This window comes from Choristoneura fumiferana, chromosome 12, assembly GCF_025370935.1.
Source record: "Choristoneura fumiferana chromosome 12, NRCan_CFum_1, whole genome shotgun sequence".
Classification (NCBI taxonomy): Eukaryota; Metazoa; Arthropoda; class Insecta; order Lepidoptera; family Tortricidae; genus Choristoneura; species Choristoneura fumiferana.
Window position 1 is genome coordinate 20,667,482 of NC_133483.1, and position 9,279 is coordinate 20,676,760.

The 9,279-nt window shown below is 38.1% G+C and overlaps 1 pseudogene; it reads right to left on the reverse strand.

Moving 5' to 3' along the window:
- Nucleotides 1-528: 528 nt before the first annotated feature.
- The window catches only part of LOC141433731 (uncharacterized), a 16,759-nt pseudogene continuing 8,008 nt past the window's right edge, over nt 529-9,279 (reverse strand).

Below are 9,279 nucleotides of genomic sequence, written 5' to 3' on the forward strand. Positions count from 1 at the left end.
TAATTTAGTATTGTGTCGCATACATTGAAAATCTCATTAAATTTTTATGAAAAAATGAAATCAACAGTGGTCGTATTTTTAAAAAGAAGCACACCAAAAGTAGCTCAGTTATGCGACTAGAATCGAACCCTGGATTTAAAGCCGCATGGTCAGAGACTCGCTGTATGTGTCCTTGTAGAATAAGATGAAGCCATTTCTTCCTGTGGGTGTCGTAAAAGGTAACTAAGGAACTAAGGGGCTGTTTCACCATCCATTGATTAATTGTATTTGACGGATAAATGTGATGCCGTCTCCATCTATTCGAAAAAAACAAACAGAGACGGCATCAGATTTATCCGTTAATTAAATTTAATCAATGGATAGTGAAACAGGAGGTTAATGTGAGAGGGGCAGCAGCGTTCTCTACTGCCAGTTACGAACTCTCAACTCCAATACCTACTGCAGTGGAAAGCATGGGGAAACCAGCACTACACTACTTTCCAAGAAAGTCGTCATTCAAGTTCACCACTGATCTACTTCTCTTCTCTTCTAATTCGCTACACTCTTGACAGAGTGGTCGTGATAGTCGGTTGAGAAGTAGTGAAACTTCATGACGATTTTCTTTGGAATTGGTGTGGTAGTGGTCCTTTGCTTCCACATCACAGTCTTATTCCACCAGCTCATTTCTTTTACAGGTTGACCAGAAGTAGGCGCGGTCTTTACCCTTATGTTGTCAGCATCCCTAAAATTCGCACAAAGCGTTTTCGCTCGTCCTTTATTATCCGAACAGCTAAGGAGTGGAATGCTGGGCCAACTTCTGCCTTCAAATCTAGGGTAGGGTTGCCATAAGTGTGAAGACTCGGACCGGGACATTTAAAGAGAAAGTAGTAAGGGTTTAGAAAAAAAAGGTACTTTTATTACAACAATAAGTAACATAAAAGGTTTAGTGCTTGCCTAAACACAAAACAACTTTTAACATAGTCAATGCCAGCAATCCGCCAGTCAGGTTCTCTGTTCGTAGGCACTTTTCGCTACAAAGCAGAAAATGCACGTTATCGGCTATGTTATAGCTTATCTAGTTAGTTGTGTTTATTGTAGGTGTATTATTATTTACAACAATGATTTTTTAACCCCGTTATTGCGTAATAACACCCCTCTTTTTGCGTCGAGGGTTAAAAAGAGGGGTGTTATAAGTTTGACCGCTATGTCATTGTGTGTCTGTCTGTCTGTCTGTGGCACCGTATCTCTTAAGCGGGTGAACTGATTTGAATGAGGTTTTTTTTATTTGAAATCAGGTTTTCTAGCGATGGTTCTTAGACATGTTTTATCACAATCGGTTCATCCGTTTTTAAGATATTGGACTTTTCCAATTTTTTGTTGGTTAGGTTATAAAGCGGGATAATTTGCTTATCGACCGGGACGCCGGGACACCATGCTTCAAACCGGGACATGTCCCCGGCGTAGCGGGACGCATGGCAACCCTAATTTAGGGTGAATGGTCAAGCGAGCTCCATCTTTGTCCACATATACGCTTACCACCAGGCGTGATTGTGGTCAAACCCAAGCCTATTTCTGTTTTAAAAATAAAAAAACATCACAGTCCCAAAAAATTTCAGAAAAGTAAGTACCTAAAACAGAAAATTCGTAGAATCGATTTTATTCTATTGTTTTATTCCAAAATTATAGTGTATTTCCTTTTAAAAAAAAATAATAATTTATTTATTCAGACAACGAAATTTGTTAGTATTTCCTTAAGACTATGTTAATAATTTAGCTAGCTATTTTAAATAGGTGCATAATTGAGCACTCATTTCTTACAGCTAATGTCTTCAGGAGACTGGATAAAAGCTAAGCTATGCTGCATAAATTTTAGTGCACGCCATTGTACACCACTGGTATAAACCCGGCTGTGTTGACATTGACTTAATCCTCGGTTATCTCGCAATATATTTCTTTGGGCGAGTTTAATATTTGGACTTACCCAGTGCAGACTTGGTTAATAACGGCTGTATTTGAAGGATTTGCACGTTATTTGAAATATGAATGGGAGACGAGTCGACTTTTCTCCTGCCTTGTTTTTGGGCGAGTCGACTTTTTGGCAGACTTCTCTAAAAGAAGTATGTGAATGCAAACTACGTATTTGTACATCATTTTAAATATTAAGATGCGCCTTCTTTTGTTCCGCTTAAACTTAAGCAATATTATGAGAATTGTAAAGTACGTAGGAGGATTGTAAAAAACTATTTCAAAATACTTTTGCGAGGAGAAAATATTGTGTGTGTGTCAGGAAACGCTTCTAACAAATCAACTAATATTCATAAAAACTACATAAAGGTCAGCGTCGACTAATCCGCATCGTACGCTTCGGACGTATCGGATTTGTTGTTTTATATAGAAATGGGCGATCAGTACAGTGCGGATCAGTAGACACACTTGTATGTCTCTCTAACCTCCTATCGCTCAGAGTCGGCTTATTGTAATTTGAACATCAAACTCTATCTATCATAAATGACATAAAGTTTGATGTTCATATATCAAAAAAATTACTTAGGCGTTAAGAGGAATACAAAGAATACTACAATTCGTTTGATGCGATATGTCTGAAGCGTACGATGCGACAAAGTGGACGCTTACCTACATAAATATCGAAATTTACCTACACTTTTATTTTACCTAGTGAGGTTTTGATTTATTTTTATTTTAAAGATACCTAACAACCAGGGGTCGGACAAAAAGTGCCGATGATGTCAAACCACTTATAGGATGATTTCAAATAGTATTTTTGATTTTCATAAACAAGTATCACTTATCATTTATCAACCTCTTTATTAAACGATACGAAATTAATTTTATTCACTGAATTACATTGATTTATTTACGATTATTTTGTTACTTCATTAATGCTACTTTGTTACTACATGTCACACGGAAGTTAAAATAAAAACATCATCTTGTGTGCAAGATTACGTAATTTTTACGTCATCCGCACTTTTTGTCCGACCCCTGCTAACAACAAATGTGTAATGGAAGTTTATACTCCCAATAAAAATAAAACACTATATATACTTGTAGCATTACCTACAGAATACTCTAATTGGAAAGACTGAAAAAAAAGTAATAAAAAAAATATTTTTTTAAGCGCTGAATTAATTCTATGTATCAGTGGATAAAATCAGTATTTAACGGCATGGCAACAGTGCCTAAATATGTTGTATAATCATAAACAAAGTCCATATAGAATTTAGAAATATGTAAATCATCTGCAAATCCCCTGCATAGACCAATTAGGCCAGACAGGACACATAAATTCTGTTTAAATCTTTGTGGTAATTTGTGATTTTTTAAGGAGTTTCAGTTGAATTTTTATTATTTAAGCGGCAATATCACGAATTTTGTCTGTACGAGTATAATCGACCAAGATGGTCTTGTTACTACTAATCTGATCATTTGTTTGGCTCAGACTCGATCTTGTGTGAATCCATACTAATATTATAAATTATAAATACTGTGTGTGTTTGTGTGTTTATATGTTTGTCCGTCTTTCACGTCAAAATGAAGCGTCAGATCGAGTTTAGGGGCCAGAGAGAGACATAGGCTACTTTCTATCGTAAAAAATGCACAGTTCTCGAGAAAACAGCGCGCGATAATCGAATTCCACGCGGGTGAAGTCGCGGGCAAAAGCTAGTCGTGTAAAAAGGTGCATAGTGATTAATATTGTAAATTACTTTGATTGTGTAATTTGAATTTTGGCAAATAAATCGCAATGTCGTAATATTATCTTTATTTTATTTTTAACTAGCTGTTGCCCGCGGCTTCGCCCCCGTTGTTTTTTTCTGTATTTTCTTCCATAAAAACCTTCTCCTGACTGTAACGAACACAACAAAAAAAGAATTAGCAAAATCGGACCAGTCGTTCCCGAGTTTTGCGCTTAGCAACACATTTTACGATTCATTTTTATTTATATAGATTTTATCGGTAATTATACCTGTACAGCTCACAATACTTATTTATGACAGGTAATAGCAACACACCCTTTCTCTTTTGATTGGAATAGTTCCTTTTTTTTTCGAATGTTTCAAAAGATCTTTTTGGTCTCGTCCAAAGAAAAGACACTGATAAAAATTCCGCCCGCAATCCACTTGTACAGTCTGAAACGATATGTACTCTATGACCCTCTTAGATGGTTTTAATTAATATTTCTTCAGTAAGCGTATCGCAGTCACTGAATTAATTTAATGTATACCGGGAAATGCAAATTGAGGCGCTGTATTTGATAGAAACCCGGCTTTGAATATCATACATTTATATTTTTAAAAAACATTGATTTAGGTCTGAATAAAAAACACAAAACAGATAACCGTTGGGGGAAAAAGTCCTCCAGTGGCGATCGGGAACCGAAAGACTAAGCTTAGGCATGCAGGCCACCCACCAGATGGACTGACGGCATCGTGAGAGTTACGGGGAACCGGTGGATGCAACCTTAGCACAAGATCCCTGTTCTGAGCTGGTGTATCGAAGATAAGGATAGCACTAATGAAAGCCGACCACTGGTAGGAGATGGCACCTAAAGAAGAAGAAGGTGGATGCAAGTAGGGGGCCATCATTGTTGTATTCATTCAACAGTGGACGTCTTCCGGCTGATGATGATGATGATGATGATGATGATGATGATGATGATGATAATGATAATGATGATGATGATGATGATGATGATGATGAGTGATGATGATGATTCCACGAAGCGGTAGCCATTGCTGAACAAGGTATTAAACAACTTCCAATAATTTTAAACACAGACAGCAAACAGTCCATTTACGGGATTGATTGTCAATCAGCCATGATGTTTGTAATCCCTATTACAACCAATACGACTGTAATTTTGAAAAACTTTCATAGAGTTTCATTCATCCCAACCATCAGCTGAAATATTCCTACTATTAAGACATCCTGACTAATATACTCAGCGGCACAAAATTTAGCTCACCCTTCATACAAAATTACCGATTTTTGCATACATTTGAGGGCCAGATTTTTTGCCGCTCGCGGTACATAATAACAATTACTGTGAGAGTAACTCCGTCCTTCTGTTTCTCGGTATGCTACCTCTGCACGCTTAAACCTCTGATCCAATTTAGCTATAATTAAGAGGTTTGAGATCTTGAAGACGCCATAAAAAAATGATCCTAAAAAATTGCAAAATTCTCGCAGTATAAGAATTCTTGGTAGACGGAGTGGCGAGCAACACCTAGCCTAGTACACAAATCGTAAAGCTGGTGTTTCTAGTAACAAGCCGTTCAAGTATTTCTTTCAAAACAAAATTTTCAGTCGTATTGGGGTAAACACGTTTAAATGCCCACTTCTAATTATTAATGCGATTGGATATCAGCATTGGCCAGATCATGATGAGCAAATAAGCCGGTTTAATTTTCATTAACCTGCGACAATCGAGCTCTGTAGAGTTTGAGTTGAATCCATATTGCTTTTTAGGAATAGCTCATGCATTTTCCCTGGCTCTAATTGTGCCTACCTCGATATTACTGTTGATATTAACATAAATTTATTTTAATAAATAACAGAAGGGTAGATATGTAAATACATGAATAAAAAACGCCGCCAAAAAAGACAACTAAAAAGTAAATAATAATTATGCACTACCTAGCTGTTGCCCGCGACTTCATCTGCGAAGAATTCGTTTATCCCAATCCCGCGGGGACTATGCTGATTTCCCGCAAAATTAGCCTAAGTTAATTTAGTATAAGTACTTAATATTTTTTTATCTAAGCGTCGTCGGTGTCGGGGGACCGCTAAGGTTAACAGGAAACTAAAGTAGATAAGTTGTATTTTTTTAAATATTAACCGGTTGTAATATTCCAGCTAACGTGAAAGAAGCCACAAAGAATACCGCGCCACGCTTATTTCCCGGGCGGTATACTGTGTGGCCTCTTTCATGTTAGCTCGAATATTATAACCGATACCGCCTCCGCGCCGCGCACCCGTTCCGCCTCTGTACCAGTTCTAAAGATGTAGGTGAGTAAACATCCAAGTTGAATGGAGCGTGTATATGGCTCCGTGTGCTTCAGTGTGGCGTGACCCACATTGCAGGAGTGCTAGTCTTTGCTCAGAGCACCTCTGTGTCACGCACCGTGTTAGACTCGTGTGTGTGTCTTTACACTAGACCACTTCATGAAATACTCTTCTGAAACGCTAAAAAATAACGAAAGAGAAATAATCCGTCATGTGTACACTTTTAACAGACGCACAAAAGCATTGTCATACTTTTCTTATTGGCTGTGTGACAAGAGCTATCTTCATACTGGAATAATACTATAGTCGTGAAATTTTTTATTTTTAATACAAGCTTTTTTTGCTGACTGTACTTTTTGTCGACTTTACTAGCATGTTCACTCGAACTATACGAGTATGTATTTGCTTACCAAATTTCAAGTCGATGCCGTTAACCGTTGAGGAGTTCTGTTCTGCAAAGACGATCCTGGCCGGTCTACCAGAATTTCTCTACCAGATTATGGTATTGTCTCCAGATTTACATAAGTATGCCACATTTTAAGTCAATCGGACCAATGGAAGTGGGTCAAAATTTGCTTCCAAAATTTGACCTAAACAAAGAAATAAATAAATGAAAAAAAAAACAGGGCACTTTAAAGAAAAGCTTGTAAAAAAATAAAATACGAGTAGATGCTTTGCTTACGCACGTTCGTTCAATTATATCTGAGCCCTTTGTAGGTCGGAATAATTAAGACCATCACAAAATACTACCTTATCCTGATATCCTAGAACACAGTGTCTTAGTTGGAAAACACGATTCACGCCGTACTGGGGGGTTGTTTGCCAAAAGTATTAACCGTTCGGCTAACTCAATTTTATGGGTAGAACGAGTTGTACGAAGAAAAATAGGGGAACCGTGCCCGACGACAGTTCGACGAGATTGGCTTTTCACTTTGTGGAGGAAATAAAAGGAAATGCGTAATCATCGGCAATATTTGAAACGATTTCGGGAACAATGATTAGTTTGGTCACGTTTTTAAGCCTGTTGTTTTGTGTTAGACTTTTTGTTGTTATCTGCATCTCGGCAATGCAATGGCGGTGGTAATGGGCAGGCTAGCACGGAGAACAGATAGCCGTAGACCAGGTCCAGACGTAGCGTTTTGCGCGCGAGGGCACTGCGAACAGGCCGCTTCCAAACTTAGATTCCCGTTAGAGTTAGATTCCCGGCCGGGGCAGATATTTGTATGAATAATACGAATGTTTGTTCTCGGGTCTTGGATGTTTAATATGTATTTAAGTAAGTATTAATCTATATAAGTATGTTTATCCGTTGCCTAGTTTAAATAAAATAAATAAATAAATATCACGGGACAATTCACACCAATTGACCTAGTCCCAAAGTAAGCTTAGCAGAGCTTGTGTTATGGGTACTAAGCAACGGATAATAAATATATTATAAAGATAGATACATACTTAAATACATAGTAAACACCCAAGACCTGAGAATAACATTCGTATTTTTCATACAAATATCTGCCCCGACACGGGAATCGAACCCGGGACCTCAAGCTTCGTAGTCAGGTTCTCTAACCACTAGGCCATCTACTACTACTACTACTAGGTATCCATAGTACAAGCTTTGCTTAGTTTGGGACTGGGTCAATTGGTGTCAAGTGTCCCATGATATTTATTTATTACTAGCTATTTCCCGCGGCTTCGCCCCCATTCCAGTCTTTTTTTTATTTTGTTTAGCACAAACCTTGTCCTGACAATAACGAATACAACAAAAAAATACTTACCTATCCAATTCGGTGCCATCGTTCGGAAGTTATGCGCGTACATACATTTCGGAAATTCATTTTTATTTATATGGAAGATTTTATTTATTTATTATTAAAAGTATATATATCCCGAGACGATAATCTTACAAACAAATAGCTAAACATATAAATAACACAATAATCGTGGCTCAACATATCCTGGAACTCTAATGCTAACCCCCTCTCGACATCAAAAGGGTACTCAAAGGATGCGGAATTGCGGATCTAAGAAACCAACTGACCTACATAGCTCCAATCATAAAAATAACAGAGTCAAGGAAATGTCATGTTATTTTGTTATTGAATTGTTTGTGGCAAGTACTTTTAGGTATTATTTTATTATTATCAATTCTTTGTCTAGTCTATACAATTGTGGAACTCCTTGGGTTCAGCTCTAGCTACACACTCAATCCTACTTGTTGCAAATATCTGCGTTAAGACGGCAAAACTGTGTTAATGCACAACTGGATTTTGGACACCATACAGTATTTGCCGTATTTGCAGCAGCCACAGAAGTAGAGGGCGCCCTAGAGAGAGGTGGGTGGACGATATACGTAGTGTCGCTGGAAAAAACTGGACAAGGAAAGCAGAGGACAGGAAAGCAAGGAGCCAACTGGAGGAGGCCTATACCCGGAAAGGGGTCTTGACTCATAAGCTAGATTAATATAATTTAGAATATAGGTTTTTTTTTTTCTTATAACAGTGTACAGTTAAGGAAATAAAGGCTTATTATTATTATTATTATTACAGTATTTGCGTCAATATTTGCACAAGCCTTGCAATGTCGCTTCTTTCGCAAGTCGTGAATGGTTGAAGCGGCCTTCCAGCTTTACTCAATAAATAATTTTGATTTTTTTGATTTTGATTTAGTCGCTAAGTGTGGCCGGGCCCGTTAACTATATAAACTTAAAGCGTTTTAGTCCTTATATTAAATGATATTATAACGGATAACTCACGTCTTGGGGGACGATTGTTACTCGCGTCCGCAGGAGAAACCCACCACACCCTGCACGTGTCCCCTGGGTGATGCTAAACGAGTGACAAACATTAAGGCGATATACAAATAGGCAACGATGGCGAATGTTATGTTTATAAGCCTATTTTAAATGTATGCCATACGATTAAATAAACTCACGTCTTAAACCGAGTTTAGCGCGACATGTTTCGGGCCATTTCGGAGCCCTTCCTCTCAGGAGCACGCGACTCGGCGGCTGCCGCAACACGCACACTACGCGCCACCGCTCTGCTCGCGCGACAACGCACGAAATGTGTGTGTGTGAAATGTGGTGGGCTACGAAATGGCCCGAAACATGTCGAGCTAAACTCGGTTTAAGACGTGAGTTATCCGTTATAATATCATTTAATATGAGTGAGTCTCACGGTAGTTTCGTGTTAGTCCTTGTTTGTCTTTAGGTCTAACTTATGAACAAACGACCCGCCGGCAACACTAAAAAAAAAGATTTGCTAACAGTAACAT